Source organism: Hetaerina americana, unplaced genomic scaffold (genome assembly GCF_022747635.1).
Source record: "Hetaerina americana unplaced genomic scaffold, ioHetAmer1.1.p SCAF_6, whole genome shotgun sequence".
NCBI classification, from domain to species: Eukaryota; Metazoa; Arthropoda; class Insecta; order Odonata; family Calopterygidae; genus Hetaerina; species Hetaerina americana.
Window position 1 is genome coordinate 70,052,213 of NW_027287205.1, and position 27,518 is coordinate 70,079,730.

The following is a 27,518-nucleotide window of genomic DNA, read 5'->3' on the forward strand; positions in this document are numbered from 1 at the left end:
AGACCTCACAAACACACGCGCTCACCCGTCCGTTCCTATCCCTCCTCTATCTCTCTTGCGACCCAAGACTCATTCCCCACAATTCCGCACCCTATTTCGTTCGTTCCCTCATCCCGTTCCCCGGAATGACTTCATCCTCACCCCAAAAACCGACCCCACGCGAAACCAGGAGACACATAACCGAACGCATGAGGGCAGTCACATTATTTGACGAGTCATATTTCACTCCCCAGAATTGTGAAAGTTTCCCTTGGAGTATTTTTTTTAATGTACTATGTCGTCCTCCTCTCGCACCCTAACCACCCATGTGCTCCTTCTCCTTCCCTTTTAACTTTTTTCAACATTTTTTCGACTGTGAAACATTTGTCGAATCCCACGATATTTCACAAAGACTTATATTGTTCAAGATCCCCCCATTTAATAAGTTTCACCTTTCAGCTCAAGATTTATTGAAAGCATAGTTTGCAAGGTCAATATTTCTCCTGCTTTTCGAGAATATGCGGAATGTTTACATGCATCGTTAATGTATTGGTATTTACCAGTCCGATCTCTTACATTCAGCCGTTATCTTCGTGACTGTAATTATGATTCAACTTGTTCATACACATATCGATAAACCCCCATGCCAATTACATAATTCTTCAGAAAGAAACCAAATCAATAGCTCTTGTTCCTAAATCATGCTTTGGGAAATACTGTCCTTAAACATCGGAGTCTGGCATTATTTCCAAATAAACTCCTACCCGAGAGGGCATTGATAATTTACAAGCCCACATAATTACTGATTGATAATTCAAATAAAACGTATTCTAGAATAGAGAGCGTGGGAGACCAATTTATAACGGAAATTAACTCCATTTTTGGAGTAATCCAAATAAAAGAATGAGGCCTCAAAGTGGCGAAAAACAAGGTAAATAATTTCTCCTTTGCCATGTGACTATTACGCTCACGCAATTATGTAAATCATGTAAAGAAATTAATTCTAACCACAAGTTCCTAGTCCTCTCTTCTTGTTTAATCTGTTCTTTTGTTTCATATATGTTCTTCTTTTTCATTATAAGGGTGCATCACCAGACCATTGCCATCGGGCCACTTTCCTAATTGTAAAGTAATGTAACTCATAATAATAATTAGCGATGTTCCATTTAAATCACAAGCACATCAGTAATGATATTTTAATTCTTACACAACCTAGCTTGTGTAGCCGTTGAATCTTTTTCAAGTTTTCTATTGTTACTGATAAGAGAAACAAATAAATTTGTCGCACAATTTCGGCAGAGTTAATGGTTGGTCCTATCGGAAAAACTCGATTGTTTTCTATGCTGACATTTTTCACGAAGGAATACTCATAAATTCCGCGTAAGTACCAATAATAATAAACTGAATTCATGTTTTGAACATTAGTTCTCCTTTTTAAACACTAGAACAATTGGCCATTTAACGGACTAGGAAGATAAATTTATATCTAATAACTCATGATGAATATAATAAAATTTGAATAAATATTAATGAGACAGGCCAATTTATGTGAATATAAGTGATCAGGTATTTAAAATAAAATGTGTCACTTCTGAAATTTCCAAGAAAATTGAAAAGTTGGCACCGATAGCAACGGATCAAAATTTACATGCATGGTGATACTTATAAATATATCTTGGGTATCAAATGGAAATCCACAAAATTCATCTGAAACACTTGCACGTGCGAGAGAAAAGCTGAGGTTGAACTTGGAGGTGCGAAGTAACTAGCGGAAAATTTCAACTCAATTGGAAGAAGAATAACATTAGAAGAAAGAAACTCAAGGGACATGAAACACAAAATAGGTCAAGACGAGACTTATTGTGGAGGCCCAACTGGCACGATTCAAAATTCCTAGTTAGAAAGAGGAAGCAGTGTGTGAAGGAGTTTATGGGGGAACCCTTTTCAGATCGGAAACGTACAATATTGGAAAAATGGAACGAAAAAGACTAGAACCGTCAGAAATATGGTACTGGAGTCGGTTTCAGAAGATTTAATGCACAGCTAAAGTAAAAAAAACAGTTACGGAGAAGATTAGAAAAAAAGGAGAGTAAAGTCGAGCACAAAACATAAAAGTTGATGACGATGCCGTAAAGATTGTGCATATCCTAATGTAGAGAGAATTTCTGTAGGAAGGGTTGTTGAAGAATGAGAAAAGAATGTAAAACTTCAACAGGAAGAGCAAGAGGCAAGTGAATTACATAAGCAAAGAGTAGTCTAAGAAATTGGAGATTTAAGGGCACATTATATAAGGAATGCAATCAAATGGCAGGAGGACAGTTCACCTGTTCTCGGATACAAAGGCTAATTAAATATATAAATCAGCCGTTGTATTTCAATTATTCGCCAAGGATATGTAATAACTCCGCTGGGTCTTCAATATCTTAATACCGCTCTAAATGGAACGAATATATGCCAACACATTTCCCCAGTCCCAGAGGTTATAAAAATTGTCAAGACATCTAATGCAAGCTTATGTGTTCACAAGGTATAGTTTTGGTATAATATAAAAATATTTTAGATAAAAAAGCAACGCAGAGTGTACTAAATTAAGATTCATGACCGTATGTTCCCTCTAAAGAATAATTTATAATGCTCAAAAAAGGAACCAGGAGGGAAAATTCGCAGTATCATGCAACAAATATATCACAGATCAAAACTAAAATGTATTCATTCATCCTCTAGCTCTTAAAAAAAGGCAGCGAGTTAGCTAAAAGCATTATACTAAATTGCAATGAGAAAAAATTGTTTAAAACATATTCTTAAATATATAGGTGGACGAAAAAATAATATATGACGCACACACCCAGACCCTCAAGTATGGTAACACGCGACCTTACAGTTTCTCTAAAAATCTCCATTTCATGCAGAAAGGAAACTTTAATTCATACTGACACGCCCGGAATAACAAGGCCAATATAGTGCTATGATTTCTTTACATCATAACCAAATTGCATCGAGACAAGAGCTAGGGTAAGTTTTGCAGCAATCCAAATGAGGAAATCAAATTCCAAGAAACTGCGGGAGATGCCGCCGCAGAAGCTTTTTGACGGAGCCATCCGCTACGTGCCGATGAAATGCAACATTTTACCCTCTGAAACATTTACATTGTAATGAGGGAATCAATTTTTTTAATATTTACCCATAAATATATATATATATATATGTATATATATATATATATATATATATATATATATATATATATATATATATATATACATATATATATATATATGAGTAAGCGAACAAGAACGAAAGCATATATATATATATACTATATATGCTTTCGTAGACGTAACACGGAAGTGCCGAATAGTACAATAGACAGTAACACACAATATAGAAACAAAAAAAGAATGAAATAAGGACAATTTGCACTTTTCCACAGTTTATTTAACGTACGACGCGTTTCAACTCACAGAGTCATCATCAGGTACAAGACGATGACAGATGGTCAGATGATGACTCTGTGAGTTGAAACGCGTCGTACGTTAAATAAACTGTGGAAAAGTGCAAATTGTCCTTATTTCATTATGATGAACTTCCACGACCTCAAGCCTGAATCTGTTGAACAAAAAAAGAAGACCACTCACACGTTATTTCTAGAAGCATTACTTCTATATCTTCAGATGAAGACGGATTGTTACCGTCGAATTATCAAGAATTAACCTGTGAGGAGGGAATCTGGCCGGAAGACTTTGTGAGATCAGTTTTAGTTACTATTCCGAAAAAGGTAAAGGCCACGTCCTGTGAGGACTACAGGACAATTAGTTTGATATCCCACGCAGCTAAAATTGTAATCAGGATCATAAGCAAAAGGATAGAGAGTAGGGCCAATGATTACTTAGGGGATGATCAGTTTGGGTTTAGGAAGGGGAGAGGTACGCGTGATGCCATTGCAGTAATGAGATTATTAATCGAGAGGAATTTAGAACACAACCAGGAGGTATTTGCCTGTTTCGTAGATTTCGAAAAAGCGTTTGATAGAGTGAATTGGGAAAAACTAATGAGTATATTGCAGAAAATAGGAATAGATTGGAGGGAAAGGAGGCTAATCCGCAACCTGTACACGTCTCAGACTGCTCAGGTGCGGGTGGGAAACGGGGAGTCAGGATGGGCAGTGTTAGGAAGGGGTGTAAGGCAGGGTTGCCCATTATCACCGTTGCTGTTCAACCTGTATGCAGAGGAAATGATCAAAGAGGCATGGGAAGGACTCGAAGTAGGAATGAAAGTGGGCGGGGAATTCGTAAAATCAGTTAGGTTTGCTGATGACCAAGCTTTAGTTTGTCAGTCAGCCAAGGGGCTGCAAGCATTGCTGAGTAAATTGGAAATTCAGTGCGACAGGTATGGGATGAGAATCAATATTAATAAAACAAAGGTTATGCGATTTTCTAGAAAGAAAGAGGCCAAGCTTAACATTAAAATAGGAGGGCAAAAACTAGAGCAGATAGAGCAGTTTACGTATCTCGGTAGTGTTTTGGACCAACACGGTCAAAGTAGTAGGGACATAAGGAGAAGAATTGCGCTAGGCAAAGAGGCTTTCACAAGGAGGAGGAAGTTGATGACGGGGACGTTGAGTAAGGATGTTAAGAAAAGACTCGTAAAAACTTTGATATGGAGCGTAGCTATGTACGGTGTGGAAACGTGGTCATTGAAGCAGGAGGATAGACGTAGACTGGAGGCTTTTGAAATGTGGGTGTGGAGAAGAATGGAGAAGGTGAAATGGGCAAAGAAGAAAACAAACGAGGAAGTACTTGGTATGGTGGACGAAGAGAGGGGTTTGTTGGGAGCAATCCAATGGAGGCAGGAAAAGTGGCTGAAGGGGTTACTGACCGGCAGAGGGATGTTGAAGACTGTAATTGAGGGGTGAATGATAGGCAAACGAGGAAAGGGAAGGAGCAGGATAGGGATGTTGGACGCGATGAAGGGAGGAAGAAAGTACTCAGAGCTAAAGAGGGACCTGATGTAGAGTAGGATTTTGTATTTTGCTAGGGGCCACAAACTATTTAATTAGTAATTACGTCCATCCAAAAACCTACCTTAACCGGTAGATTACCTTAAAAAAAATTGTATGTTACTGTGTATTGTACTATATATATATATATATATATATATATATATATATATATATATATATATATATATATATATACATATATATATATATATAAACATAATCTCAGCCTTTGAATTAATGATTCGGATTTTAATTTTCTCTTTTCTGTAACTTGAACCATATTTGAAGAAATAGAAGAAAAAATACAATTATTGGACGAGAAGAGAGTGTCAGTGCTCAAGATACGATTGGCGTGTCTGACTTAATACGGGTGTACCTTATAGGCAGTCAAAACTCGTACATTTAAATAGGTGGCTAGTTACAAAGTATATTTTGCTTAGAAAAATATCCACGTACAGCTGTTATGCTTACATGTCGTGGCACATTAGAAGAGCATAATATCAGAAACGTATACATATAAGCATGAAACATCATAAGAGTAGTGGTAACAAAATATTAACAAATGAATGTTTAGGTGTTCTCATTATTTTTCGAAGAGATGAGATACAGATTGTTTTGTAAACGAATTGGGGCATAGAGAAAACTAATCAATGCTATAAGGACTTGAACGTAGGAGAGAATAGAGGCAGAATAAAATCGAGAGTTTAGTGATTGACAATCTTCTAACAGTAGCATACATTAAGGATTGGTATACTGCAAGATATCTGACTAAATATTCCATTTTTATATAATACGTTAGAATAATTGCAAATAATCACCAGACTAAACGAGAAATTATACTCTAATTTCAACACTAATTCAGTAATAGTTATAAGTGCTCGCGGTAAGTAATATTTAAAGCATTTTCAATTCATTTTTTCTACAATCCTAACAACCTAATCAAATATGTAGTATACATGTGCTCCACTACTATCGATTACTAAATTCATCGTTTCCACCCTAAATATCCTTCTCAATTCCTCCTTACAGATAAGTGTAAATCGTTAAAGACATTCATAATATATTTTTTAAATCTCATAAATGCTTATTACCCTTCAAGCCATCGCTAAGGTATGTGGCAGGGAGTGAATATACACCAGGCAAATTTTGATCCGAGTACGACCCTAACCGGGTTGTACGATATAGTGATCCCTTATCGTTCGTGGAAAAAATGACATCTAAAATCTCTCTGTTATAAAATTAATATATCCTACCTTAGTACGACGGGGGTAATAATACATTTTCAACGCCACTGCTAAAAGGAAGTACTTTCAATTTGTGCAAGAGATTAAATCTGTACTTTAACCTCCGCTTCGTGATAGATTGCCAGCCTAGCTGCCCTAATATTTTGGATATTCTACTAAGTCTATCGTAACAACGTTTTAAAAATCTAGTTCCTCTACGCTGCACGCGATACAATTCGGTAATCAAGCCAACTTCCTAAGAACCCTATATACTTGCAGCATATGCTATGTGAGGACTAACTGGCGGCAGATAACATTCCCTTTCGACCTACGAGGGTGGTCTCATAAGTAACCCGTCTTACCTAGAGATGGCGATAGTTGTTTGAAAAATATAACTTTATTATTTCCTATAAAATCTATCTATTAAGCATATATTTTAAGTTTGAAGACTACGTTTTTTAGTAATCGTTTGGTCATCGTTATTTAAAACAATAATTTTATTTGAAAGTCCTCAGCCCAACCAATATAAAAGCTGAACTGGTTTCTACTCTGGGTGAGACTGGTCCTTAATTTACAACAGTAAAATATTGGGTAGCAGAGTTTAAACGAGGCCGTACGAGGTTTCAAGGCGAGCATCGCGTTGGTCGACCAAATGAGGTTACCGCTCCAGAAGCGGTGAAGAAAGTCCACAAAGTGGTACTGAATGATCGTCGGCTGAAAGTGTGTGAGCTAGCAGACAAATTAGGCATTTAAAAAAGTGCGATATGTCGCATTTTCACTGAAAATTTGGACATGAGAAAGCTGTGTGCAAGATGGGTTCACACCCGAGGAAAACCAGTGTCGTAGAGGTGTTTCAATTGAGTATTTAGCAAAATTTCACAGATACAACGCAGACTATTTGCACCGTTTGAAAACCATGGATGAAACATGGGTCCATTACTTCACATTCGAGACAGAATAACAATCAAAACAATAGAATCAAAAGGGAAAACCGCCTCCAAAGAAGGCGAAGACCGTTTCATCTGCAAGCAAGGTCATTCTTTGGGATGCGCGTTGGATGATTTACATTGCCTATCTTTTAGGGAAAATTATCAATGGCGAGTATTATGTTAACTTATTGCAACGTTTGAGCGTAGAAATCAAGCAAAAGCGGCCGCATTTGGTTAAGAAAAAAGTGTTTCTTCATCAAGACAATACACCAGCTCACAAATCCGTTATTTCAATAGCCTAAATTCATGAACTAAAGTTTCAATTGCTACCTCATGCACCCTTTTCTCCAAATTTTACTCCTTTTTATTATTTTCTATCCGGAAACTTGAAAAAATGGCTCGGTGGTCAAATATTTTCCAACCGTGAGGAAGTGATGTCGGCAGGTAATGCCTATTTTGAGGAGTTCTTACTATAAATAGGGTATGGAATTTATCGAACATCGCTGTGAAAAGTGTATAGACCTGAAAGAAGATTATGTTTAAAAATAAATACATTTTTTTCTAAAATTTTTGGTTTTTTTTGTTGGACAGGGTACTTTGGGATTACACTAGAATTCATCACATTTACCGAGTACTCTTCTAATAAATCCTATTTTAGTGTTAGATTATCGACATATTATCCGCATGCATTTCATCCAGGGGAGTTCAAAGTGAAATGTTAAATTACATCACAAATATGGGCTCGTAAATTTTTCATTCATTTTTATAACGACATGAAAATGTTATGTAAAAACGGTCAAATTCATTAAGTATAAGTTTAAATCTCTTTTGGCATTTCTTGATTACTGCCACTGTTATCATTAATAGCACACATCCGTTAACTTTTAAAACACTCTTTCACTAAAAGTGCCAAAATAAAATTGGCCGGTGAAATTGAAACCACGTTTTTCCCGTTGAAGGAAAGGGAATATCTTTTCATTAATAACTGCCAGTAATAGACATACAGCCCACCCGGAACATAAGTCACAAAGAGAGAAATCGACGGAGGGATTGAAAGGAAGAGTTTTCGGGGTGGTGGGGGGGGGGAGATAAAAAGCCAATGGTTGCGATTGAGATAATAAATAGTCGCGCACAAGTGCGTTAGTGTTTAAGGCGAGGACGGAGCACATTCTTCACTGTTGTTAAATAGCATCGTGCTGAGGATTAATTGGGCCCAGAAGGTAGGAAGACATAGTTCTCCAGACGACACGTAGGTGGCGATGGGGAACCGACAAAGCCTGGATGGGAGAGGCTCAAGTGGGAGCGTGGGGAGAGGGAATGGATGGTTACTATCGAAAAAAAGGGATGAGATGGGATGGGGTCGAAGTTGGAAGGGATGGCGAGGAGGCCGGTGTGGAGGAATGGGAGGCGTGAGAGAAATGGAAGAGACGTGGAAAGAATACAGCATTCCAACTTTTTCCCGCGTAACCCAAGCGACTAACCCAGCCCTAAACACCGCCCAGGAGACCAAAAAGGGATCCGAAGCTCACCCCTTTCTCCCCGCTCCATTCTCCCCATCCCACATCCCCCCAGCCACCCCTCGTACGGACCATAGGCACATAAAAATCCACAGTGTCCTTAACTCGGCGAATCCATAGCCTTCACGATTTTGGGAAGGGTGCGAAGAGTTAAACCAGAATGGCACCTACTTCCTTGTTTATATCCCACCTTTCGACCTTCTTGCGTCGTGTGGCAAGAAACTGAAAATTTCCTGTGATTTCTCCGCACTCTGAGAGTCTACAGTAGTGCGCGAATGGTTGTGTAGCATCCCCGTAATTGAAGTAAAACAATTGAGTTAGTTCGAGTCTCGAATCACGAAGAAATATTGAACCAAAACACCTTCACACTGACCGTGAAATTAGAGTGAATGCAATTACTACGGTAGCATGAAAGAGTGCTATTGATTTATTACATGTAACCAATGATGAAATAAATTTTTAATTTTTTTATCCAGGAGGTAATATAGTATCTTTCTATCGTTACAAAGTTGAAACCAGAAAAATTACGCCAGACATTTTTGCTGGAATTTCAATGAGAGTAAAAAACATCTTTTACTCCGTACTGTTGATAATGCTTATTAAACAATGGGTTAGGTACGCGTAGTCTAATTAGTTGTAACATCAAACTAATAAATGGACGCTTCAACCAGAATACAATTTAAGAGATAAATAATTTTGGATATAAAATTACCTCTTTTTGATAATTATCTTGGTTTATGGCTTTGAAAATCACAATTGTTAGATTAGAATGAGATAAATTTAACAAACTTTGAGCAGATCGGAAAGATGATGTATTACAGCATAGTGTGAGTATGCAAAGCAATATTCATTTCACCCATCATATTGATATTACCGTAGCATAGGTAAATTAAGCCCAATATGTGGAGAACAATAAAACATTTTTTTCCAAACTGTCGAGTATTCCAGGTTATTATTGGTATTTTACTGTTAAAGGTAGGCTTTGGATGGATTAATCCCTTGCAGTTGTGCAATAACACATTTACTTGCCTCTCCCATGGCCTGACATTCGACACCACAGTAAGTGCAGTTTCAATGCCGCATACTTCTTTCCCATCTGTAGGTACATGTAATTCCACCATCGAATAATTTACAAAAAGGTATGCTCATATGACAGCGTCGTGATGGTGGGTATTCGTTCTCACTATTAAAGATATCACGAGCATTAGTCCAAATTTCTTCCATACTACCAACATTCGAGCAGCCAGCATTCCATTTTTATTATCCCGGACGATAATATACCTATTCATGCTCCCGCCGCTTTAATTTCATACTTACGTCTCTCCCTCTCTCTCTCTCTCTCTTTCCCACTAGCTGCCATATCTTGGCTCTCGCCGAAGAATGGAAATACTCCTTTTCCAAATATCTCCACCAGAGGGACTAGCCTCCGCGGCAACACCCCCCGCATTTGTGATGACGCATTGACCCGAGAGTGCCGAGGCCGAGAGGGCACCAACAGGCATTCTGAATAACGTTACGAGGGGGGATTGATCCGAGGCGGGCGGGGGGAGATAGGGAGGGAGGGAGAGAGAGGGAGAGAGAGCGATTTCCTCCCCGATGGCGATGCCTCAGCTGTCCATTCCACCCATAGCCGAGGCGTTCCAATCACGTGACCCGCGAGTTCTGGGGCGGAATGGTGGGAAATAATGATTACGCGATGCTGCCCGGCAAATAAAAAAAAGTAGTAAAGGCCTTTGGGATCGATCGTCCGCAAGCTTGTTTCAATGCCCTAAATGACTTCCCGTGATAACCAGATCGATAATACTTTTGCAGTACTTTCCCAAAAGAGGATTTAATGTTCACTTGGAATTTCAAAGAAGGGATAAGCATCCGATGTCTTTTATTCGCCCCATTCTTTTCGACGATAAAAATGAATTTTTCCGAAAAAAAAATTTTGACCTTAATTGTGTTTGTATGAGAGAAGCGGCATTCAGCTGCAATATTAGCCAGATTAAATAGAGATATATGAAGTCGTTTCGCGAAGAGTGTATGATGAAAGAAAACATGCGGGAAAATCTGTAAGAAAGTTTGCTTGATACGTTAATCGGTTTAAAATTTGTTGGATTCAATAATAAAGGGGAGAACTGAAGGAAAATAGTAAAACTAGATTCGGCAATCATAGAGTAAGTAAAAATAGCGTACTGAGAAAATCAACGAGTAACGTGGCTGTATCGGCTGACTTGGTGGAAATGATCATCACATGTTCCGAAACATCGTACAAATTAAACGTACATAGAATTTCCACATTTTTTCGTTAAAATACCTCCAATAAACCTCCTAATTGATAAGGACAATGGAAAATTAAACTCTGTGCACAGTTCAAATGAAAAAAAAATGTTAACATTCAAATGTGTCTAAGAGCAGTAGACAAAAATATAAAGTCGGGCTCTATAACACATGTGAATAATATAGATAGATAGATAGATAGATAGATAGAGGTCTTTATTTGGGTGAAATTGAAACCAAATAATATAATCAAATAATAAAAATCGAATGTGAATAATATAATGGTCTTTTAAGGGAGATATCTATATTAACTACTTTAATCCATCTCAAATTCAGTGACGAAAAGGGGAAAAATTTAACAAAGACCCAGAATTAACAGCAATCAGATTGAAGTGGATTTGTTTCACCAAATCTTTCGGGAGGAATTTGGATTATTGAAAAAAAACTTAGCCTATTACTTCCATATCAAAGAAATTCCACACTACGGTTGTCACCGTAGACGTTATTGTAAATATAAATAAAAGCACTTTCACATAAAAGCTAAGACAAAGAACGATTTCATGAAATAGTTATTAATCCAAAATATTTGACCCCTTTCACGCCAGAAACCTCTTTGAATGTCAATGGGAAATAAAGGTAATGGAATTTAACCTATCAAATACAGTGTAAAATTCTTGAGAGTAATATGAAATAGGAGAAGGTATACTCCGGAATATCTCAGAAGGCATTGCTGGAAGAAGATAGTAACCTAGTTCTCTAATATGAAGTGCAGATATAAAATTCCATGTGCGAAGGATGGCTGAATTCAGCAATAATGTTCACTGAAAAAACGAAGAAAACACTGTTGACAACAAGATATGGCCAATTGGTCGTTACAAATTCAAAAATAGCTATGGATTGAGGATACCTATTGACACCCAATCCACATCGAATATCAGATTAACAATATAATCAATAGAAATATCCAGTACCACAGTACGTTATTCGATGGTCCCTTTGATAAGTTAGCTGGCCTAATACAAATACATATACAGGTGAAACGTACGAGTATTTAGGCTTCAGTGTCCATTCTGGCAAGCGGTTAACTATATATTTCTCTCTATATACTATCGTCTTTGACAATATGCTAGCCAGCTGAACATTAAATATATAAATAGAGGAAATCGACAATAAAATTTCTTCCAAATTGTATGCTAAAATAGGCACTTCAAAATGATAAGCTTCAATTAATGGCCAAAGAGCGTATGGAAAGGACTGAAAAATATTTTTGACTAATGGATAGATAAAATTAAGAGAAATTCAATGTATTTGTTAGATATATCAATAATGGAGAACAAAAAAAGGTTAATTTTATTGCAAACTAAGGTCTTCAATCATATTACACGAAATAAAATTTCTTGCATAGACATTTATCTCACAACGTATCCTCCAATCCCATTTTTATTGAGCCAATGTCGTAAGTCCAACGCTTCCAAGCCGTTTAGTTATAACAAAATTAATATAAAATTTAATCCACACAATTTTAAGGGGGGAGCTTGTTCCTAGTCTTGGATACATGTCATATTCGCCGGGTACACTTGCTTTTCTGTGTCAGAGTTCTATATAAGAGGCGATACAAATACGGTGTTGCGACAGGACAATTGGAATGTAAAGGAAGTGGGGCGTGCGAAGCGAATTAGTTATGCATGGTTGAGTGATTATGGAATTCAATGTAAAACCATGAATAAAAAGGAATTTTAACTGAACAGACATTTTTGTCGCAGTGGGTAATAAATATTTTTTAAGGAGAACTGGATAACCGTAGTTTCAAAAATAAATTATAGAATATTAAGAAAAAATAATTTAAGAATGAGACTTGAAAATAATACGGCATGACTTTTTTGGTAAATAGGAGAATCAAAGTGAGAAGCGTAAAAAGAAATTTAAAGACATCACGAATCGTGATATACTCAATTGCAGAACTTGTAAATAGACTATTCTGATAGATACGTATATTGATAGATAGATGCAGTTCACATACTCCCTTTTTAATCCAAAGAATGGAAGATTATCTCAAATGAGTGATTGGATAAAAATTGCAGATTACTCCACGAGTTTGCTCTTAAGGGAATATTCAATTAGTCACCACATATTACTGGTTAGTAGAAGCTAGTTTAAATCCTTTACTTGCAGTAAAAGCTGTCTATAATGCCCAATGATGACTAGAAGATGATAAAATGGAAAATGTTATTCCTATGAGGAAGGTGTTAAAAACATATTGTTTGCAAGTTTGCAAGCAACATGGAATACGATAATACGATACGATATACCCTAACACTTAGCTCTCTGTATTTTGCCAATTGTGAAAGTTTGTTATCTAAATGTCCTTCTCTCAGATTCTCTTCATACTGTTCCCTTTCCTCACAATAAGAATTAGTCAATAAAACTTTATTTCATAATTCGTATTTGCAGTACAGTTTCATTCCTGCTGATAGCCTTGAGATAGTGATAAACCTAATATCCTTAATATTCTTTATGTACCTTGGTTGGCCGAATTCTAAGCAAAAAACAGTACAAGTGTCTTCATGCTAACAAATAGCGATGAATGAAGCATAGCCATCACTTTATTTTTAATGTCATTTCTCTGGAAGCAGCAGCAAAAATGTGTGCAATTTTGTGCATAGCAGTTAAATTGGGAGTGACAATGAATTTGGAAATTTTACCTGACAAATACTGTAATTATAAATCACGATTGTAAGCAACTTGACGGACAAAATTCAATGAAATCAATGGTATAAATGAACTTTAGTATTGGAAAAAATACTGATTTTAACATATTTGAAAAATACTTTCAAGAAAAATAATAGTTCTAAATAATAGAAGGCTCGAAAGAAAAAACAATACTTTCTGAGTTGGAGTCAAGTGATGAAAATAATGTTTAAAATATGTACAACAGCGAAATAACTGCTATGAAACATTAAATATTTAAAAAGATACTTCACAAATAGAGAACCTTTTAGCCCGAACACTCATACATTTTGTCTACTTCATATAATTACTGGCCCTAAAACACACCTTTGCATGTATTAATAGCAATAATAAAAGTAAAAGCATCCATTGACAAAAGTATCAGAGTATAATTAGATGTTTTTATCATAAGTACCCTAAATTATAAACACTAACTAGTATAAATTAGAGCAATTTAGAACCAGTTACACATTTTTGTATTCATATTCCAATAGCCCAACCACCGTTTGCAAGAAGATTTTGAACAGTCCTTGAAAATTATTCAAAATTGCCGTGAACTCCTACGCACGCTCGTACATCCCAAACACTTTTAATCTTAAATTAAAATTTCCCTCATTTCTTCAAACTTCATATGCCCTTCATGCCAGCCTTTCATATCAGTAAGCCCTTTATACTCTTCCCCGCCAAAACAAAAGTCAGTACGACCAACAACATTGTCCAACGCTCATCACTTCAATCCAATCAACGATTTGCACCATTTTGGGATACTTATTTATTAAATTTGAAAAAATTTTACCAAATGAGGAATTATGCCAAAAAATTCTTTTGAATATTATCATGAAAGTGATTTAAGCATTTGAAAAACAATTTAACAATTTTCAAAAGATTGACTAGAGCTCAACGACTGAGGGCAGCTATTAGTTTTTGGAATAATACGAGATACTGGAGTCACCAATTTTGATTAGAGTTTTCCACAGAACTTTCCAAGGAATTGATGTCATGAGTGTACCCTTTTTTTATTCCAAACAGGTCGTCAATTTGCAAGTAATTCAGCTTTTATCTCCATTACACAAATATGCACTTTGTTTTCTTTTCCGTCCGTTTATCTCTAATTTATTTTATCCGCTATCCAAAGACATTAATCTATGTAGATTTTTCATTCTCTACAACCTACTTTCAAAGCCATAAAAAACTTTCTCCTAGTCAATCTGTTCACTAATCATTCCTTCAAATATTTACTGAACGTTATTGACGTTAACTATCCCCACAAGCTAAAACCTTCTTGACCCAATTACGCTTTTAATGCCTCACACCCCAACACGTCGGCAAGTTAATTATTAGTGCTTTCTAATTTAAGTGAACCGTACTACCCATCGTAATCCTCAACAATTAATCATATGAACTTTTCCTTAAACTTTTTCCTGGGCCATGGAGTGGTTCTGTTGGTGTACTATACATTCCCACAACATTTTAGTTTTTCCTTTGTTTTATGGCTTCCCTCTCTTGCAATTAAGCACGCCTCAACCTTGACCATTATGATTTACTGCGTATTCTCTATCCCCTTATCTACTGCAATACACTATTTGCGCATTATGCTTATTACAAATACTCTTTATATTCAGAGTAAATCTCATATACTCCTAAATCTCCAATCGTTACCTAATAGCGTGCAAGAATTTTTCGGTACTACCTTCAGATAATTCTTACAAATTTTTGGGGAGGGCAATCACTTAAACCCCGACTTTTTCTTCCAGAAACTATCTGTGCTTTTCCCACCGTATTTCTCTCGGTCAATTTTTTCCTCTCTTTATTTTACTATTTAGCTTTTTCTTCATAAATACCAGCTTATGCTCTATCATCATCTTCTCTCAGCTATCATTTGGCTATTAGATTCTCTCATTCATGAAATTTTCTAATAATTTCCATTTGTTTCGGGGTGAACAACCTCAAACCCTTTTGAAATATCCCAACCTTTCTAATACTGTGTTTATCCTCTAGTCCTCACTCAGAGCTTTGTTATATGCTCTCTGATAGACCCTTTCATTTCAGGTGAATACTTTCTACATTCCATTTTCACGTCTGCCAGCCCTTTAATGCTCTTGAATTTTACGTTGCAGTCAATCAGTACTTCATTATTAACTGAATCCGCAGCCGCTCTAAGGAAACTTAAGAATCAATGCTACTTACTCTTGCAAAAGCTTCTAGCATAGAACATTTGTCGCTCTCTCTTGGAATCGCCCAGAAGTTTCCAGACGTCTATTGTGATGTTTGGACCTGTTTTTGGTAATATTCATCGATGTATCCTTTAATGCACTATTGTTCTGTCCAAATTCCTTTTTAATATATTGTTCTTATTAATGTAATCCAGTTTTTAAAATATGAATCCTACCCTTTTTAGTCTAACCTATTTTTTTGTTTTATTCCAGGAATACCCAAAATCAATACCCTTGTTCGTAATTTACAATCCTATAATTAAATGGTGCCAGATAAAATGAAATGACCTGATTAGAATTGTGTCGGTTTTATTCTCGGCTAAAACTGTTCTATCACTAACCAGGTTTATGATTAGAACTATTTTTCCAAAACTATTTTTCCATAGTTTTTAGAATTATGGCTCTATTTTCCTCCACACATAAATATTCTAACGCTCGATCCTATAATCCACGGAATATTTCTATCTCACTTCGCACAACCTAGCATATCTTTATTTCCTCTCTTCACTTATTTCTTCATGCTTTCTTACTTCTTCACCCTCAGCTTTTCTTCATTCCCTACCCAAACGGTGTCACCACAATTATGCGTTATCTTTACTGCTCCTATAAGCTCCAATGCGCAAGGATTTCGTGTAATGATGACCTCGCCTCTCCCTCTGTCGGGGCTTAGTCTCTCAGTTTCCACGACACATTATTCTTTTATTGATGTCCGTCATTGACATGGGAGAAAAAATTCAGTAATTTGCCTTCCCATTTCATTCCTTAAGTAAGTTATCAACGTGACATCATCGCATAATGGCCCATCAACTGGGTTCTAACGTCTTTGCAGTCGTCTCACGGAGCTACAAATGCTGCTTTGACTACCTGACCTTATATTCCTACCCTTTGACCTATTTGGCATGGGCAATGCTACAATGGGCTATTTTTACTGCTTCTACACAGCGGTACGGGTTATGACATAAGGATACAAGTACTTGCACCCCAAAGCCGTAACCCTAGGAGAGAACCGAAAAGAATAAACAATAGTATTCCACTGTTTCAAAACTGAGAATAAACAACGGCATGTTTATTACGCAACCAAGAATGAAAGATTCCAAGTGCTAATGGATGAAATTCCCTTTCCTCAAAATACTGCTTACGCGTGAAGCAGATAATTCTTCTCACATTAATTCCACTTTAGAGCGCGCTATTCTTGAGGCCCTGGAGATGGCTCCCTAGAAACGTCAAATTGTAAGGCGGCCTTTATGCAGTCAGCAGAAAGTGTCGAGATGTTAAATAAATCTACCGCCTGGTGAAATAGTGGAAGGGAAAGCCGTGATTTCTTCCATCCGACTACAAATCCTCAGGTCCACCCTCCCCATTCTCCATCCCCGACGGTTTTTCCTCTCACTCCACACGTCCCCAAGAAACAGATTCCGGACAGCATCAGACTCTTTCCTTCCTCCGTTCCCCCGGACTTCCAACGCCAACCCGCCGCGTCCCTCCATCCAAGGCCCGGAGACATCACTGCTGCTAAAACCTTTCCCCAACCACGGTGTGCCCTCCTCCTTAACCTCCCCATCTCGCCTCGAAACCGCCCCGCCTACCCACGACATCCTTAATTCCGCGCCATTTCAACGTACGTCTCGTGCTCAAATTGCCCTTCGCCTCCTCCTTCTTTTGCCTCCCGCCTACAGCCCGCCCCTCTCAGCGTCCGGCCCACCACCCCGCCACAACCTCCTCATCCCCGCACGACCACTCTTATCCCGGGGAAGCCCAAACACTCCCAATGTGCCCTCCTAGTCCCTCCCTCTTTCTCTCTCCTTCCCTCGCCTTGCACCGGCCATTTCTCCTTATTACCCACCCGTCCACTCTCACCTAGCAGGTTGGGCTTAAAGATCCCTTCCCTACCCACCCTCCACTCACTCCACCTCCGTCTCTCCAGCCACCCAACATCCCTTTGGCGAAGGGATCCTTGTCCCACCGCGTGCCCTCTTTCTTGCCGCCTCCTCGCCACTCCCTCTGGCATTCTCTCTCTCTCCTCCGACATCGGAGCCTATTCTTTCCTTGTTACGTGAGCCTTAATTCCAAACTTCACACCCCATCCCCTGCCTTCTTCTCTTCCTGGTCCCTCGTAAATCTTTATATCTCCACCCTTTTCCTTCCCTTCACCCTTTGTCTCACGTCCACTTGTCCCCACCCTCCACGTGCGCGCACTCCTTTTGCGCGCTGCGAGTCCAGTGTTCCCATCCGACGTGACGCTTTCTTTCGCTCTGCCACCTGCCTCCTCACACATTTTTGCCACTTGGTAGATCTCATTATTTTTCATTTATATGCCTACTCCTCGTCCTCAGCTACTTTATTCACCACGTCATTACCGTAATGGATGTCCCTTCTCGCCTGTCCAAGGCTAACGCAACTGTCATAATCATTCATAATAGCAGTTCACTTTTAGTATAAATATCATCCCCTGAGTCAGGTGCCCCAATTCAGTATGGACCTCTTCATTAAATGGTGAGTATTAGATTTTAAAGGGCGAAAAAATCAGACTGAGTCTACGCATTTGCTTTAAAATCGGATTCGTCGAGACACTTATAAGACTAATTCTTCAACTAACTGGCACATTCATTTTTGACATAAAGTACACTTTGGTACAAAGCGGGGAAACTACATCTTTTAAGTAAAAATGGTGTAACATCAACAGGAGGGGAGTCATCTCCTCTGTGAAATCGAATTGGGAAAACTAACCTTTTAAGTAAACATTTCGGATTTCCTTTCCGAGATCTCAATTGGGTCACGTTGTGGGCGAATGCGCGCATTCGTCTCACGCCGCTCTCGGCTGTTCACGATAAACCCATTCAGTTGACACCAGCTTCCCTTTCAGTTGACACTAGCTGCTTTCGACATTGTTCGCGTGCATGTGTGAGTTTGGTTTTTTATACGGACGCTAATTTCCAGAAGCGGTTTCTTACCGTCTGGAATAAAATTCTCGCAAACCACTCGTGAATCTGGTGGGAACGTCAGCATGAGTGTGGTAAGGTGGTCCCTGGCGAGGGATTAATTTTACCCTTAAACCACTTAGTTGAATGTGACCTGGCAGCCTTGTACTCTAACGAGGCCGCTAAAACTCCACGAAAGAGATGCACTAACAGGTAGAACACTTGATTTCTGCGGTTCTCCCTCGTGAGAAATTAATTTTTCAGCAAACAAGCACCGGGAGTGTTTGCGTAGTGTATGTGTGTGTGTGTGCGTGCTTGCTCGTGAAAGCTTGACCTATGTGAGAGCTCAGCCCTGATGTTGGATTATTTTACCCTCAAATCGCAGTAAAGTAACTATTCCTTCATTCACTTTATTATCCTTATTAAAATGATTGGTGCCAATCTTTAGATTGAATGAATTTTTCCCCTCTTTGTTATATCAGTCACACAGCAAGACATCATTCATCTTATTAAATGACGAACGATATCGGACAATAGAAAAAGTATATGCTAGCATTTGTCTACAGGACGCAAGTCTGTCTTTGGCGTAACTTTATGGAATTAACAGAACATTTTGATATGAAATAAGTAACTTGATAATTCCGCACATACTAGAATGTGTGAGGATTTACAAAGTTAACCATTAAATAATAAGCAAATTAACTTTTGCAAAGTTACTTATTTCATTTCAAGACCAAAGCCATAGTTTTACTTCGTGATTGAAATATAGTTTTAAATAGATAAATATTTCCTGTTCCACACTATTTTTCATATAACTAGTCGAAAACCATATTATGGAATTTAAATTCCACGAATTTTTAAAAATAAAATATATTTTGCACATAAAATTTTGACTATTAATGCATTTATTTATATAAATATAGCATTCATATATCAATTTTACCTCACCAACATACAGACCACTTGAACCAAGGAAAACATTCAATTTACAAATATTGCCACAAAAGTATTAATAATAGTAAGAATATATCGACAAACCAATAACTGCTTGTCAATTTACCATAGCTTCAAACACAAGGTCTTAAATGCCAAAAATAAAAGTGCTCACAAAAATACAGTTTCAAAATAACATTTTCTAATATGCGTTAAACGGCTTTATTATTCAATATAGGGAGAAAATCCAACTGGAAGCCATAATGGATAACAAATTACTGCGATTTAAACTTCTGAGAAGATTATTGTATGGAGTAAAATAATTCCTAAGTATTATTCAAATTTTTTTCTTACTGGGTGCACTATTAGCGGTATCACGGGACGACTGTAATCCAGACGATGGATTCGCAGCAGCAGTACTGGGTTCTAAATCAAGTAGTAGAATGTTATATTCAGAGCCACTTAAACTGTAGCCTGACGCCCATTCTCCCTCATTTGAGATTATACATATGAAAGCGCCCTTCAGCGTTTCCACGAAAAACGTCCCATTTCGTGAAGTTTTCCAACACGGCGTCGGCAAATTTCCACGAAAGAGAAGAGAGGGCCAACTCCCCATTATCACCCGCTCATCCCTTCTGCTACTCTCGTTACGCCCCACCTCCGCCCCCTCCATCCACGCGAAGTCTATCTGGCGCCAACATCAGCCTCCGTCTCTGTCCAACACCTACACCACTTATAAACCCTCCTCCCTTCACGCCCTTAAGCGTCGACCCTAACCCCCCCCCCTCTCCTTTGACTTCTCCTCTGCCACATACTTCCTCTCCAACCCTAAGGCATGCCCTCTCTCCTTTAGGAACAATTTATCCTCTCTTTTTACCCTCTCCCCTTTCATCTCTCACTTGCCATCTCTCTCGCACGCTCGCTCTCTCAAGGAGTGGGAGAGAACAGCAGTGTAACCAGATTGCCTTAATGTGCGCAGTGTTCCCCTCACTGCAAAAAGGTCCGTGAGCTCCTTTCTTCCACCCGGGATAATTTCTCATTCTCCACCCAAAGCTGCAGCTAATTGGGCAATGCGCATGCCAAGCCATGGCCGCTTGCTTGAGTGGGAAAAACTGTGCGCATCACCATCTTGAAATCGAATGGAAAATTGCTCAAGGTCAAAGTGCTGAGGACCTCCCATTAGGGTCGATGTGTAAGATATGGTCAACGAGGATTTTCCGTCTGATATACTGTGATTCCAACATGTTACTAAACATTGTTTTACTCATTATCATTAATAAATGCTCATACTTGAAATAAAAGCAATTAAGAGAGTTGTATTGTCACAATGTTAGGATCGACTTATATCTAAAATTAATGGTAATCAGAAGGATATATGACTATAAAACAGAAAATCAAAGATAAATTTCGCCCACCGATACCAAGGTCGTTCGGCAATAGGTGATCACGGAAATTTCAAATGAAATGTTTGTATTTGCCATATTTTTTTTTTAAAGGTAATCTACCGGTTAAGGTAGGTTTTTGGATGGACACAACTACCAAACAAATATTTTCTTACTCCTAACAAAACACAAAAAATCCATCATCCTACTATATCAGGTCCCTCTTCATCTCTGAGTACTTTCTTCCTCCCTTCATCCCGTCCAACATCCCTATCCTGTTCCTTCCCTTTCCTCTTTTGCCGAACATTCTACCCTCTATAACAGTCTTCAACATCCCACTGCAGGTCAATACCCCCTTCATCCACTTTTCCTGCCTCGACAGGATTTCTCCCAAAAAACACCTCTCTTCTCCCACCATACCAAGTATTACCTCATTGTTTTCTTCTTTGTCCATTTCACCTTCTCCATTCTTCTCCACACCCACATTTCAAAAGCCTCCAACCTACGTCTATCCTCCTGCTTCAATGACCACGTTTCCGCGGCGTAGATAGCTACGCTCCATATCAAAGTTTTTACGAGTCTTTTCTTAACATCCTTACTCAAAGTCCCCGTCATCAACTCCCTCCTCCTTGTGAAAGCCTCCTTGCCTAGCGCAATTCTTCTCCTTATGTCCCTACTACTTTGACCGTGTTGGTCCAAAACACTACCGAGATACGTAAACTGCTCTACCTGCTCTAGTTCTTGCCCTCCTATTTTAATGTTAAGCTTGGCCTTTTTCTTTCTAGAAAATCGCATAACCTTTGTTTTCTTAATATTGATTCTCATCCCATACCTGTCGCACTGAATTTCCAATTCACTCAGCAATGCTTCCAGCCCCTTGGCTGACTGACAAACTAAGGCTTGGTCATCAGCAAACCTAATTGATTTTACGAATTCCCCGCCCACTTTCATTCCTACCTCGAGTTCTTCCCATGCCTCTTTAATCATTTCCTCTGCATACAGGTTGAAAAGCAACGGTGATAATGGGCAACCCTGCCTTACACCCCTTCCTAACACTGCCCATCCTGACTCCCCGTTTCCCACCCGCACCTGAGCAGTCTGAGACATGTACAGGTTGCGGATTAGCCTCCTTTCCCTCCAATCTATTCCTATTTTCTGCAATATACTCATTAGTTTTTCCCAATTCACCCTATCAAACGCTTTTTCGAAATCTACGAAACAGGCAAATACCTCCTGGTTGTGTTCTAAATTCCTCTCGATTAATAATCTCATTACTACAATGGCATCACGCGTACCTCTCCCCTTCCTAAACCCAAACTGATCATCCCCTAAGTAATCATTTGCCCTACTCTCTATCCTTTTGTTTATGATCCTGAAGGGAACTTTAGCTGCGTGGGATATCAAACTAATTGTCCTAAGGTCCTCACATGACATGGCCTTTACCTTTTTCGGAATAGGAACTAAAACTGATCTCACAAAGTCTTCCGGCCAGATTCCCTCCTCATAAATACTACGGATCAGCCCATATAGCCTCTTCCTCCCACATTTTCCTAAGCATTTTAAAAGTTCTGTGGGAATGTTATCCACCCCCACGGCCTTATTTAGTTTCATCTCCCTTAATGCCCTTTCTATCTCATTGTCTAGTATGCCTGGACCTAAGCTGTCCTCCTCTACGTCATTTTCTTTTTCAATGTCTAACTTTGTTGGTCTGAGTTCTTTACCATACAGTTCTTCTATATACTCCTTCCATCTCTCTTGGATCTTTCCTGCGTCAACTATTACCTTACCCGCCTTATCTCTAACTGTTAGCATAGCTCTACCTTTCTTACTTCCCAATAACGATTTAACTTTGCTCTACAGCGCACCGATTTCACCCTTCCTCTGCAGACTTTCCATATCCTCGCAATGCGTCTTCCACCATGCTTCTTTTGCTTTATTTGTTGCCCGCCTAAATTTCTTGTTCAATTCTTTGTACTTCATTTTGCCTAATTCTGTATTCACATTCTTCCATTTTCTCCGCTCATCCATTTTTGTAATCATCTCATCCGTGATCCATGGTTTCCTAGTCCTTTTAGCGTTAACGGTTCCAATAGTGTCTTTTGCGGCTTCAGACAACTCCTTCTTGATCATTTCCCATTTTTCTTCGATAGTACTAAGCCCTTTACTATCCTCCATGATTTTCTCTACCTCCTGTTTGTATTCCTTCCTTTTCAACCCATTTAACGCTTCTACATTCCATTTTCTAACTCGCCGCCCCTGCCTTATCTTTTTGAAACGTACGCTACATTTCATAACAACTAAATTGTGGTCTGAGTCCGCATCCGCTCCCGGGAAGCTGTGGGAATTTATCACACTATTCCTAAACCTGTGTCTAACCAGGATATAATCTAGCTGATATCTTCCTGAGTCACCTGGCATTTTCCATGTATACCTGCGTCTTTTGTGGTGTTTAAACCAAGTGTTGGTGATGACTAACCCCTGTCTTCTGCAGAACTCAACTGCTTTCTCACCGCGGTCATTCCTCGTGCCTAAACCGTAGTCCCCCACCTCATCACCGTCTCTTCCTTCACCTACCGTCGCATTCCAATCCCCCATCACTATCAAATGTTTCCCTGCAGGAACACACGCGATCATGTCCTCTAACTGATCGTATATCCTATCGACCTCTTCTTCCTTATGGTTGCTCGGTGGCATGTATACCTGAATAATAACTAAGTTCGTCGGTTCTGCTTTTATCTCCACTAGTAGTATTCTATCCGTTACCTGCTCTATGTTGACCACGCTTCTCCCTACCTCTTCATTTAATACAATGGCAACCCCTCGTTGGCTCTCGTCCCCGCCGCTGTATATTATTCTATACTTATCACTCCAGTAATCCCCGCTATCTTTCCATCTCACCTCGCATAGACCTAAAATATCTATATTTCCCCTTTCCATCTCTCGCTTAACATTCTCCAATTTCCCTGTCCTCATCATTGTCCTAACATTCCACGTTCCTATTCTAACTAATTTCGTCTTCTTCTCCTGCGTATTCTGTCCTGCTGCTGCTGGTTTTCCCTTGCAAGGGTTTCGTGGGATGACGACCGCGGAAGCCTTGCCTCCCCCGCTGCCGGGCGCGACACACGGCCGATTGGGCCGAGCCCCGTGGTTGCCAGGACTCAAAATATCTCTATTGTCCATCAAATTTTTTCTAGGGAATGATAATTGAGGTGGTTTCCCGTTGCCTTCCTCAATAGTGTTTTTAACGTGACACCATCACTTACTGGCCGCCCCACTGGGGTCAGACGCCATTGCAGCCGCCTCACTGAGGAACAGACGCTGCGTGGACTACCTTTCGTCTGGCTCCTAACCTTCGACCTATCTGGCATGGGTGACCCTACCAGGAGCAATAATTATTACTCCCGCCAGCACAGCTCTAGGGGTCAACGGAACGCACAAGCCCTTCCACCACGTCAAGGTTGTAGTCCGGGGAGGGATTTGCCATATATATATATATATATTTTTTAAGGTAATCTACCGGTTAAGGTAGGTTTTTGGATGGACACAACTACCAAACAGGCATTTTATTATTCCTAACAAAACAAAAAAATCCATCATCCTACTCTGTATCAGGTCCCTCTTCATCTCTGAGTACTTTCTTCCTCCCTTCATCCCGTCCAACATCCCTATCCTGTTCCTTCCCTTTCCTCTATTGCCCAACATTCTACCCTCTATTACAGTCTTCAACATCCCACTGCCGGTCAACACCCCCTTCATCCACTTTCCCTGCCTCCATAGGATTGCTCCCAACAAACCCCTCTCTTCGCCCACCATACCAAGTACTTCCTCATTTGTTTTCTTCTCTGTCCATTTCACCTTCTCCATTCTTCTCCACACCCAAATTTCAAAAGCCTCCAATCTACGTCCATCCTCCTGCTTTAATGACCACGTTTCCGCGGCGTACATAGCTACGCTCCATATCAAAGTTTTTACGAGTCTTTTCTTAACATCCTTACTCAAAGTCCCCGTCATCAACTCCCTCCTCCTTGTGAAAGCCTCTTTGCCTAGCGCAATTCTTCTCCTTACGTCCCTACTACTTTCACCGTGTTGGTCCAAAACACTACCGAGATACGTAAACTGTTCTACCTGCTCTAGTTTTTGCCCTCCTATTTTAATGTTAAGCTTGGCCTTTTTCTTTCTAGAAAATCGCATAACCTTTGTTTTACTAATGTTGATTCTAATCCCATACCTGTCGCACTGAATTTCCAATTTACTCAGCAATGCTTGCAGCCCCTTGGCTGACTGACAAACTAAAGCTTGGTCATCAGCAAACCTAACTGATTTTACGAATTCCCCGCCCACTTTCATTCCTACCTCGAGTCCTTCCCATGCCTCTTTGATCATTTCCTCTGTATACAGGTTGAACAGCAATGGTGATAATGGGCAACCCTGCCTTACACCCCTTCCTAACACTGCCCATTCTGACTCCCCATTTCCCACCCGCACCTGAGCAGTCTGAGACATGTACAGGTTGCGGATTAGCCTCCTTTCCCTCCAATCTATTCCTATTTTCTGCAATATACTCATTAGTTTTTCCCAATTCACTCTATCAAACACTTTTTCGAAATCTACGAAACAGGCAAATACCTCATGGTTGTGTTCTAAATTCCTCTCGATTAATAATCTCATTACTGCAATGGCATCACGCACACCTCTCCCCTTCCTAAACCCAAACTGATCATCCCCTAAGTAATCATTGGCCCTACTCTCTATCCTTTTGCTTATGATCCTGATTACAATTTTAGCTGCGTGGGATATCAAACTAATTGTCCTGTAGTCCTCACAGGACGTGGCCTTTACCTTTTTCGGAATAGGAACTAAAACTGATCTCACAAAGTCTTCCGGCCAGATTCCCTCCTCATAAATACTACGGATCAGCCCATATAGCCTCTTCCTCCCACATTTTCCTAAGCATTTTAAAAGTTCCACGGGAATGTTATCTACCCCCACGGCCTTATTTAGTTTCATCTCCCTTAATGCCCTTTCTATCTCATTGTCTAGTATGCCTGGACCTAAGCTGTCCTCCTCTACGTCATTTTCTTTTTCAATGTCTAACTTTGTTGGTCTGAGTTCTTTACCATACAGTTCTTCTATATACTCCTTCCATCTCCCTTGGATCTTTCCTGCGTCAACTATTACCTTACCCGCCCTATCTCTAACTGTTAGCATAGCTCTTCCTTTCTTACTTCCCGATAACGATTTAACTTTGCTGTACAGCGCACCGATTTCACCCTTCCTCTGGAGACTCTCCATATCCTCGCACTGCGTCTTCCACCAGGCTTCTTTTGCTTTATTTGTTGCCCGCCTCAATTTATTGTTTAATTCTTTGTACTTCATTTTGCCTAACTCTGTATTTACATTCTTCCAGTTTCGCTGCTCATCCATCTTTGTAATCATCTCATCCGTGATCCATGGTTTCCTAGTCCTTTTAGCGTTAACGGTTCCAATAGTGTCTTTTGCGGCTTTAGACAACCCCTTCTTGATCATTTCCTATTTTTCTTCGATAGTACTTAGCTCTTTACCATCCTCCATGGTTTTCTTTACCGCCTGTTTGTATTCCTTCCTTTTCAACCCATTTAATGCTTCTACATTCCATTTTCTAACTCGCCGCCCCTGCCTTATCTTTTTGAAACGTACGCTACATTTCATAACAACTAAATTTTGGTCTGAGTCCGCATCCGCTCCCGGGAAGCTGTGGGAATTTATCACACTATTCCTAAACCTGTGTCTAACCAGGATATAATCTAGCTGATATCTTCCTGAGTCACCTGGCATTTTCCATGTATACCTGCGTCTTTTGTGGTGTCTAAACCACGTGTTGGTGATGACTTACCCCTGTCTCCTGCAGAACTCAACTGCTTTCTCCCCGCGGTCATTCCTCGTGCCTAAACCGTAGTCCCCCACCTCATCACCATCTCTTCCTTCACCTACCGTCGCATTCCATTCCCCCATCACTGTCAAATGTTTCCCTGCAGGAACACACGCGATCATGTTCTCTAACTGATCGTATATCCTATCGACCTTTTCTTCCTTATGGTTGCTCGGTGGCATGTATACCTGAATAATAACTAAGTTCGTCGGTTCTGCTTTTATCTCCACTAGTAGTATTCTATCCGTTACCTGCTCTATGTTGACTACGCTTCTTCATACCACTTCATTTAATACTATGGCAACCCCTCGTTGGCTCTCGTCCCCGCCGCTGTATATTATTCTATACTTATCACTCCAGTTTTCCCCGCTATCTTTCCATCTCACCTCGCATAGACCTAAAATATCTATATTTCCCCTTTCCATCTCTCGCTTAACATTCTCCAATTTCCCTGTCCTCATCATTGTCCTAACATTCCACGTTCCTATTCTAACTAGTTTTGTCTTCTTCTCCTGCGTCTTCTGT